The following is a 10,487-nucleotide window of genomic DNA, read 5'->3' as shown; positions in this document are numbered from 1 at the left end:
CTGCTTTGAGAGGATGTGTCCAGAGAGACGCGTTTCTATCATCATCTGGGGCATGTTTAGATTTCTATTTTAAAGCTGAGTTTAAACAGATCATTTTCTAAAACCCAGAATGTAGTTAACCCACTTGCTAAATCTCGGGCTATGCCTGAATATATGCTTACATATTTTTTCAATAAACTGAGCTAAAATAACATAAAATAGCCACGTGAATCAATTGGAGCTAGACTAAATCCAGACACACATTCTCACTTAGTGAATGGAGGTGAGGGGCGGGAGGACATGAAACTGTGCCTTACACAAGCTTGTTTGCTCATACAGTCCAGTCCAGGCTTGGCGTGCCCCTTTTGTGCTGAAGGTTTGTTTGGAATAGATCAGTGGTACCTGTGATATGTTGCCTAATTTGAAAATGGCATGGGGTCCCCTGCAGTGTTTGTTGACTGACTGACTCCCAGGCCAGGGAAAGCCAGCATGGCCTCTGCCTGAAAAGCTCACATGTCATGATGAGATTTCATCCTGAAAAGCCTGGGATTCTTTCAAGCAAAGTAGAGTTGTCGATGTTTCAAGATTCCATGTCCTTTCTTTTCAGTTCCTTAAATTTCCAACTTTCATGGCAATATTCACATCGGACTTCTCTAGCCTTCAGTCTACTTTCACTTCACTTTATTTGATCCTTAAAGCTGTCCTACAAAGTATGTGAGGAATGCGGTCCTGCTCTAGTTTTTCTGAGGGAACAGACTTAACCCAAAGCTGCTAATAACTGGGACAAGCTGTATGGGAAGGCTGTCCGGTGCGTGTCTGCCACCTAGTGGTGGGACTCATCTCAACAGGAGCTTTGCCTTGGGTTGCTGGACTAACGTCATTTGCTTGGGTGCCGTGGTTTCTAAGAGAGCTGTCACAGTGCCCAGAGAAGTATAACTAGTGATGTGATTTCCTTTTTGTTTTTTTCCTGGAAAGTCTTTATTAAGGATGTAGGGGTCTGAAATTGGTCACCCCAAGGTATGTCTCTTTGGCATCAGGATTATTTGAGGCTGATTGCTTTTGATAAACTGGGACAGGGAAGCAGGCTCTGAGGAATGGAACTTGCCCTTTGTTAGGACACATTTACATTTGTAAGGTAAATCTCTATCTGTAAAAGGTGCCTCCCTCTCTGTACCTGGAAGAAGAAAGGAGATGACCTTCTCAATAGAAACTCTTAATCAATGCCAAAGGCAAGGACTTACATCTGCATTTTATTGTGCTTGTCTGGTAACCTGTAACTGACTTCCCTCCCCCTCCCAACGTTGGCATTTCTTTAAGGATTAAGCATCTTTCCTTAGGCTAGGAACTGATTGCTGCGCTCACCTGTGACCGCCCAGCTCCAGACAATAGACTTGCCTCCTGCTACGCCCTCTGAGACAGCAGACCACTACCTGCTGTGTCCATCAAGCGCTGTGCTGACAGGGCAATCTTGTGACTATTGTGGGAGGGACATTTCAATCATATGTGAAACATCCTGTTTGGGGGTATATAACCACTCTGTGCACCCCACTTCTTCGGTGCCCTTTCTTCCTTCGGGAAGAAAGGCCCCGGGCCGTGGTTCCTCATAAAGCTTTGTTTAATTTTCTCTTGCTATTCTGTCTCATGTGAATTTAATTCGTTCTCCGTCCAGACAAACCCACATTTGGGAAGAGGAAATGTCTTCCTCCCCTACAAGGGATTCACTAGGGCAGATAGGTGCTGACCCTCTTAGTTTCTCTATTGCTACAGTCTATTGTGCTGGATCCCCAAGCTGGCAATCATCATTCCTGGGGGGCTTGTTAAAGCCATCAGTGAGATCCATTCCTGAATTCTGATTCTGTAGGTCTAGGGAGAGAATCTCTTATAACCAGCTGTACAGGTGTGTCAGATGCATGGGCGGGGTTGGAAACCAGGGGCCCTGTGTATGGAGCCATGTAGACCATTCAGATCTGTGGTGTTCATTGCACTGAGGAGCCCGTTCCTCCCAGAACTGTGTCTGTGCTGCTTACGGCTCTTCTCTGCCTGCATGGGGACGGGAAAGAGGGTTTGAGTCTGCTCTTAAGCCATTCACATCCAGCACTGCCCTCTTAGGTTGTAAGACCCCCCCCCCCCCCCCCAGGAGACTCTAAACTACAGCTGCCCTGGGGAAGTTCTTAGGATGTCCTCAGAGCTGGGCAAGCTTGTAGGAGTCGTCTAGTCCAGTGGTCTTCAAGCGTGTTGTAGTCATGGAGTCCTTACCTGGAGGTCTTACCTGGAGCCTCGATGTAGAGAACAGAAATGTGAGTAAAGCCGGCAAGAGCGCGTCTTGAGTCGCACCCGGCCTCTCCCTGGAGAATTCTCAGGGTTTTCTTTCTTCTTTTTCTTTTTTGAGGAAGATTAGCCCTGAGGTAACATCTGCTGCCAATCCTCCTCTTTTTGCTGAGGAAGACTGGCCCTGAGATAACATCCATGCCCATCTTCCTCCACTTTATATGTGGGACACCTGCCACAGCATGGCTTGACAAGGGGTGCGTAGGTCCACACCCGGGATCCCAACAGGCAAACCCCGGGCCACCGAAGTGGAACATGTAAACTTAACCACCACACCGCTAGGCTGGACCCCTCAGGGTTTTCTTTGAAACCGTTTAAGCCCAAGCCCTTCATTTTACAGGTGAGGAAACAAGGGGCCAGAGGCAAAGTGACTGGGTTGAGAGCCTACTACTTGGCTCTAGGTCTGCGTTGACCTGATTAGGGCTTAAAAGAAAACAACGCTCTCCTCCTGCACAACCTCTTGGAACGTCCCCAGGGGCAGGCATTGGTGGCGAAAGTTGGGATGAGCCTTCTGCTCTTGAACTGATTCTTTCTGGCCACTACAGGAAGGATTGATGCGGGGTCGGTGAGCCGAGGAGTTGAAAGAAAGATTTCTTTGACTCTTAAGATCTGGCAGTAGTGCTCTTCTATTTAGAGAATAGTGTAGAATAGCACGGGGACAGGACCCATGGGCAGTCAGAGCTGCTGCGTGGGGACAGGTCCCACGGGCAGTCAGAGATGCTGCTGGCATGGGGAGCTGCTGCTGCCGCCGCTGGCATGGGGACAGGACCCATGGGCAGTCAGAGCTGCTGCGTGGGGACAGGTCCCACGGGCAGTCAGAGATGCTGCTGGCATGGGGAGCTGCTGCTGCCGCCGCTGGCATGGGGACAGGACCCATGGGCAGGCAGAGCTGCTGCCGGTGGCATGTTGCTGCTGCCGCTTCTGCTGCTGCTTCTGCTGCTGCCTCTGCTGCTTCTGCTGCCTCTGCTGCAAAGTTGGGTGGAGAGTACACAGGTAGAGGTTTCCCTTAGAAACGTAAATGTTTCCCAACAAAGGGACAAGCAAATTCTACTCCTTGGAGCCTCCCTCTCATCTGTAGTTTTAAAAGTAACCAGCCTAAAAATCCTCATTTAAAATTAAGCAGCCTAAAAATCCTCATTTAAAATTAAGCAGCCTAAAAATCCTCATCAGGATCACCTGGGTTATATACACTTGGTTGGCAGAAGGCGGGAGAATGGGGGGAGAAGATCATGGAAAATGTTTTAAAAATTACATTTGGTTAGCTGGTATCAGCTGCGTTTTGTAAAAGGGATTCCCCCTTCTGCTCAATGATTACAGTGTTGTCTGGCTTTGGCTAAAAAGGGAAGCAGCCTGTTGGGGGAAGTAACTCTGGACTTAGCAGGCCTGACTTGCAATGTTGGCCCTTTCACGTAATAGCTGTGTGGTCTTGGGCAGGCTGTAACCCAGGGACAAGACCCCTGCTTTGCCCCCAGTGTTGAATGAGGGCATGTGGGCAGAGAGGCAGGACTGTGCGTGGACATCAGGTGCCCAGGGAGTGGTGGCTGTTTTTTGTGCTCCTAGTGATTGGGCTGCATGGTGAGACTGAGTCGCTGGAAGGCCTTTTCTCCTCTGTAGCTCAAGTCATTTGGGAGAGGCTGACTGGTTTGGGGACGAATCCTTAAACTAGATATCCCTGCAGCCACTTCTAGAGCCTTGCCCCCTGGCTGAGCTCATCTGCTGCCAGAGGAGGGTTTAGCAAAACCAAAACAGGCTATTTTGATGCAGAGACATACCCCATGGGGTTCACAGCTTTAGCCCACCCCAGGGCGAGGAGCCTTCCAGACTGAGACTCACCCGTTTCTGGGCCTCTGTCAACCCTGACGCTTCCCATGGTGTGAGGCTCTGAGATGAGTTGGGTTCAGGGATGGAGTAAAGAAGGATCTTCATTGTACATATTATTCAATAATTTCAAATGGATCCAAAAACTTAACTGTGTGCTTTTTAGGACCTCAAAATAATGAATATCAAAAAGTCCTGGCGCCAAAATGGAGTCAGATGTCGTGTCCTCTGTTCCTGTAGCTGAAGACTCTGTGGGGCTCTGGGCACCTTCAGTGGGACAGCCTACGTTGTGCCTGGCACCCCCTTCCGGGCGGGGGTCCCCACCATTCAGGATGTGCTGGGACCCTGGCTGATGAAAGTCCCTCGCCTTTCTTGATTAGGGTTTTTAATCTTTTTTTAGTGCCATGGACCCTTTCAGCAAGCTGGAGTCTAAGGACCTCCTCTCAGAGTAAGGTTTTTACATACATGAAATAACATGCAAAGACATCAAAGGAAATAAACTGTATTGAGACATAGTTACGAAAATGTAAAAACAAATCTGTGATATAGATATATATGTGCTTCCTTATTAACACATGGAATAATAAGATCCAGCAGCAAGTCTAATAACTACCATGATGGTGTCGTAGGGATGAACCTAAATGATATTTTGAAATTCTGCAACTATAATATAGAAAACAATTTCTGTTGTTGCTAAACAGGGACAACTAATATTCACGTGGTTTGTTGCCTAAATTTTTTGCATATTGGAAGGAAATGCTAATTTTCAGTTAGAGGCTAGTGAAAATCAAGATGTAAACTTTGAAGTTGGTAGACCGCCTGAATTCTGCCCAAGGCTTCTGTCCTTAATCCTGAGATTAAGAACTGCTGGGCTAGACCAAATCTTCCAGGTCACCTGGTGATGAAGGCAGACATAGTTGTTCCCTTTTGCTGTGTGTCTCGTGGAAGCCAGGCCCCAGCCATGGCGCTGGGTTTCTTCTTGTGAGACAGCTGTGCGGGCACTGGCCAATAGCAACACAATGAGCATCACAAATGTAATGGAAAATGTTCTTGGAACCTCATTTAAAAGAATAAAAAGGTGAAATTAATTTTATCATTGTATTTTGTTTAACCCAAATATCCAAAATACTATTATTTCAACAAGTAATCAGTATAAAAATTGTGAGAGATTTCTTTTCTCCTTTTTTTGGTACAGAGTCTGAAATCTGGTGCCTATTTTGTACTCAGAGCACATCTTGACTTGGACTGGCCACATGTCAAGGGCTCAGTGGCTACATGGCTAGTGGCTGCCTTATTGGACTGTGCAGGTCAATATAGATGGAATTCTCTTGTGTCAGGGCCAGGCAAGGGCTCCAACTTAATGCTCTCCTTTTACCAAAGAGGGTACTGGGGCCCAGAGAGAGTAAGACCTGCCCCAGGTCATGGCTAGTCAGCTAGAGAGCCGGGCCTTGGTTAGGCCCCAGTCTGGTGGGGATTCTGCCATGATGCTGCCCTTTGGGAAAGTTTACATTTTCCCACGCCTGAGGCCAAAGGCTTTGAGTCCTTCAGGAGAGGCCCAGGTTTGGGGGTGCCCCCTCTGGAACCCCAGTGAATAGGGATACCAGGGAAACAGCTAAAGAGAGAAAATCGTGAAGGAGTGAAGGGCTCAAGGGGGATATGGCGATGGCAGAAGGAGTCACATCCCAGCAAGAGGAATATATGCTGGTTAAGCAATGGATGAGGAGAAAACAACCTTTTCAAAGAAATTCAGGGTGGGGGGATATAGAAGGAAAACTGTCAACAGGGAATGTGGTAAGGCAAAATCTTTGAGATGATATCAAAGAGATGGGAACGCCTTAAAGATGCATTTATCCCACGGAGGTCAAAAGGAGATGATTGTGAAATGGAAAGTGGAAATGACTGAGAATGAAACCAGAAGAGGAGGAAGTCCCAGAATCCTCTAGTTCTTGCCTAAAAACAGATAATGGAAGACACCAGGGAATCGTCTTCACCACAGCTCAGCCTTCTACACAGAGATGCTACACTCCTGCTAGCACACTTGTCCACAGTGTACACCATGTTGTGTCTAATTAGTTGTCTCTCCTCCTACAGGGCGAGCTCCTTGAGAGCCAAGAGTGTGTTTGGCTCCTCTTAGTATCCCCAGCGCTCAGTGTGCCATAGTTCTGCCACAGACAGGTGCTCAACAGACATTTGAAAAGCAAAGGGAATAAAAGAATGAGTGAGGGAGGGAGAGCTCTGCAGGCAGCACAGCATGGGTGCAGAGTTGGGAGAAACCGAGTCAGGAAACCTCGTTCTGGTCTGAACATCCTCTCTTTCCTTGTGATGTCGGAAGTTCACATCACTTCTCCTGCCAGTCCTCTCCATCTGAGAAATGAGAGCACGATCTCTGCCCTCCTCAACTTAATAGTTTAGTAGATCACGTGAAAGAATAGGTATAACATGAGTTAGAAACAATAAAAACCATAATACAAAGTGTTTATTTATTTTCAGTGGAAAGTGTAACCGGGCCAAAGTGGTCTTAAGAAACGATCAAGAGTGACTCAGACCAACGTGTTGGTGAGGAAAATAAGACATCTGTACACAGCTGGAAAAGAGATTAGAGTGGATAAAACAGCAAAGTAGATTCATGGAGTTGAAGCCTGTGTTGGAGAGTGTGGCTTTGGGGCAGTGTCCGTGAACCAGCAGGAAGCATGAAGACAATATTCATTCTTTACCTCTGGTCAAAGTGTCAACCTGTCACAAGATCTAACTTTCCCAAAGTGTGAGAAGTAGCTCCACCATGCCAAGCATCAGTGAAATAGGCTCTTTCAGTTAGGATTAGGTTCAGCTGCATGTAACAGAAAAACTAACAACAAACTAAACTAAAGTAAACTAAAGCCAAAATAATTGCCTGTAATCAAGGTAGTTTGTTTTTCTCATAAAAGAAGTCTAGGGATAGGAAATCCAGTGCTAATATGATGATTTCATCATGTTGTCAGGGATTCGGGCCTCTATGTTTCTATTACCAGAACTTGGTTTATATTTTCAAGATCAATTTGTCGTCCAAAAAGGCTGCTGGAGCTCCAGCCAACAGGTCTGCATTCCCTACAAAAGAAAGAAAAGAAGAGCATGCTTCATGTTATTCATGTTAAAGATTTTTCAAAAGTACCACATGACAGTTCTGCTTACATCTCATTGGCCGGAACTTAGTCTATGTCTATATCTATCTGCTTGGGAGATTGGGGAAATGTGCTCTTTTTGCTGAGTGCATTCCTGCTCTGAGTGAAATAGATAATAAAAGATAATATAAGCAGAAAAACAATCAAGTGTGGCAAGTGCTCAATAAATGATAGCTGTTAATATAATTTTTGCTTTGTTTTTTTAAAAAGCTTTATTAAAGTATAATTGACATACGATACACTACACGTATTTAAAGTGTATAATTAGATAAATTTTGACATAGGTATATACTCTTGAAACCATCACCACGGTCAAGATAGTAAATACATTCATTGCTCCCTAAAGTTCCCTCACACCCTTTCGTAATTCTCTCCCTCCTTCCTCAGGTAACCACTGATCTGCTTTCTCACTATAGACTGCTTTATATTTTCTAGAATTTTATATAAGTGGAGTCATATAGTATATACTCTTTTTTTGTCTGGCTTTGTCACTCAGCATAATTTTGAGATCCATGTCGTATCAAATTTTTGCCCTTTTTTGGGGGAGAGGGGTTTGTTTTCTTAATGAGTTTGAGAATTCCATATATATTCTGGATACACGTCATTTTCAGTATTTTCTCTCAATCCGTGACTAGTCTTTTTACTTTCCTATGACAGTGTCATTCAGAGAGCTAATGTTTAAAATTTTGGTGAAGTCTGATTCATCAATTTTTTTTAATTGATTGTACTTTTGGTGTCATATCTAAACAATCTTTGCATGACCCACTGTCACAAAAATTTTCTCCTAGGTTGTCTTCTAGAAGGTTTACAGTTTTAGGTTTTACATTTAGGTCTGTGATCCATTTTGAGGTAATTTGTGTTTACGGTGTGCAGTATAGATGGAAGTTCATTATTTTGCATGTGATAGCCATTTGTCCCAGTGCCATTGTTGAAAAAACTATCCTCCTTGAATTGCCTTCGCACCTTTGTAAAAAATCAACTGTTCATATTTGTGGGCTGGTTTCTGGACTGTCTGTTCCATTGATCTGTCTATTTTGATGTCAATGCCACACTATCTTAATTACTGTAGCTTTATAATGTTTTGAAATCAGATAGCGCTAACCCTTCTACTTTGTTCTTCTTTTTCAAAATAGGTTTGGCTATTCCAGGTCCTTTGCATTTCTATATGAATTTTAGAATTAGCTTGTCAATTTCTACAAAAAGTCCTGTTGGAACTTTATTTGGGATGGTGTTGAATCCATAGATCAATTTCGGGACAATTGACATCTTAACGATGTTGTGTCTTTTGACCTATGAATAAGGTATATCTCTCCATTTATTTTGATCTTCTTTCAATTCTCTCAGTAGTGTTTTGCAGTTTTCAGTTTATAGGTCTTATAGATCTTTTGTCAGATTTATTCCTACGTATTTCATATTTTTTGATGCTATTGTAAATAGTATTTTCTAAAATTCAAATTTCTAATTGTTGCTAGCATTTAAAATTCAGTTGATTTTTGTATACTGGTCTTTTATGTTGTAACCTTGCTAACCTCACTTATTAGCATTAATATTATTTTTAGAGTGGTTTCAGGAGGGAGCAGAGATAAAACAGTGGTTCAATCTGCCATATTTAACCAGAATTTCTTGAGATTTCTGTATTCACTTTTATCATCTCCATAGGTTTGGAAATTACACATTGTATATTTCGTACTCTGCTGATTGCATACTTGACAATATCTCTAACTTGCAAACAATAGAAGAGCTTTAGAAAGCTTTAACTCTGATCATGCTGACCATCTTACACGTTAGTGTTGCTAAGTATTTTAGCTCCATCTTGCTTTCATATCCCTTAATTAGTTATCATTATTGTTTTTTAAAAACCATTATTGTTTTATGCTATCAGTGCTTGTTTTGATTTACCCAGAATTTTACCATGCCTTTGTTTGTGATTTCAGTTTGCCTTGTTCTTTGTTTTGGATTCCCTTTTCTTCCTAAAGCACATCCTTCAGTGATTCTTTTGCAGAGGATATTAGTGGTACACTCTTTGTTGGAAAATGTCTTTCTTTTATCTGCACTTTTGAATGATAATTTAGCTGTGTATTTTCTCTCAACATTTTGAACATATTTTTCTACTTTCTTCTTTTTTTTTTTTTTAAAAAAGAGTCCTCTTTGTCTTTGATGTTCTGCAATTGGCCACAAAGTGTTAAGACATGGATTTATTTTTAATTATCCTACTTGTGCTTCCTAATTGGCAAGGTCTATAGGTTTCATTTATTATAGAAAGTTCATAGTTATCATCTTTTCTAATGTGCCTCCTGACCTGTCTCTGTATTCCCTCTCTCTGAATCTGTAGTTATATCTGTGTAGGACCCTTTCTTTTCTCCTCTAAATCTCTCATTCTCATTTTGGTTTTCATCTTTTTACCTTCTCAAGGCTGTTTTTGCAAAGTTTCTCAGCTCTATTTCCAATTCACTTATTGTCTCTTCACCCACATTTAGCCTGCTGTCTAAAACTTATCCACTGAGTTTTTAATTTCATTGGCCGTATTTTTAGCTTTTAGAAAAACTATTTCATCATGTTGCAAATCTGCTTGTTGATTTTCTACAGTGTTTTATTCTTATGTTTCAATTCCTATTCTTGGCTCCTGTAGAATTTCTTCATTTTCTTATGTGCTCAACTGTGCATTAAGCAAGACTTTTTTGTATTTTATCCAGAATTTCTAGGTATTTTGTGGCAAAAGGGTTTTCTGGTTAGCTGAGCCATGATAATGAAAAAAATACAAGTATCCCATTGGTTTTCTCAAACTTTTTTCTCCAGAAAAATTCTGCTTTGTCTAGAGAGCCAAATGTTACTTTGAAGCCAGGCACTGTGCTAGCATGAGATACACACATATTTTCAAAGAACGTATGAGTTGTTCCTGACCAGAAGGGTCCACGGTAGCCAAGAAGCGGGGGCGCTTGGGAAACTCCCCTCCATCAGTGGTCTGTTTCTTTTAGAACCGGCCACTAGATGGCGGGAGTGAGCCGCAGCACAGTCAAGGTCCGTTTTAACCTTCGGAACAGCCGTAAGACAGTCAATTCAAAAATATCGAACAACGTCCACGTGCCAGGTACTGTGCCAAGCCCTCCCCACCCTCAGGGACCTCATAAATGGCCAGCGGCCACACACGTATAGACACACAGCGCTCATACAAGGCAGAATGGAACGTTTACAAAGAGAGATGAT

This window comes from Equus asinus, chromosome 25 (genome assembly GCF_041296235.1).
Source record: "Equus asinus isolate D_3611 breed Donkey chromosome 25, EquAss-T2T_v2, whole genome shotgun sequence".
Lineage (NCBI taxonomy): Eukaryota > Metazoa > Chordata > Mammalia > Perissodactyla > Equidae > Equus > Equus asinus.
This window is presented reverse-complemented; position numbering follows the sequence as displayed.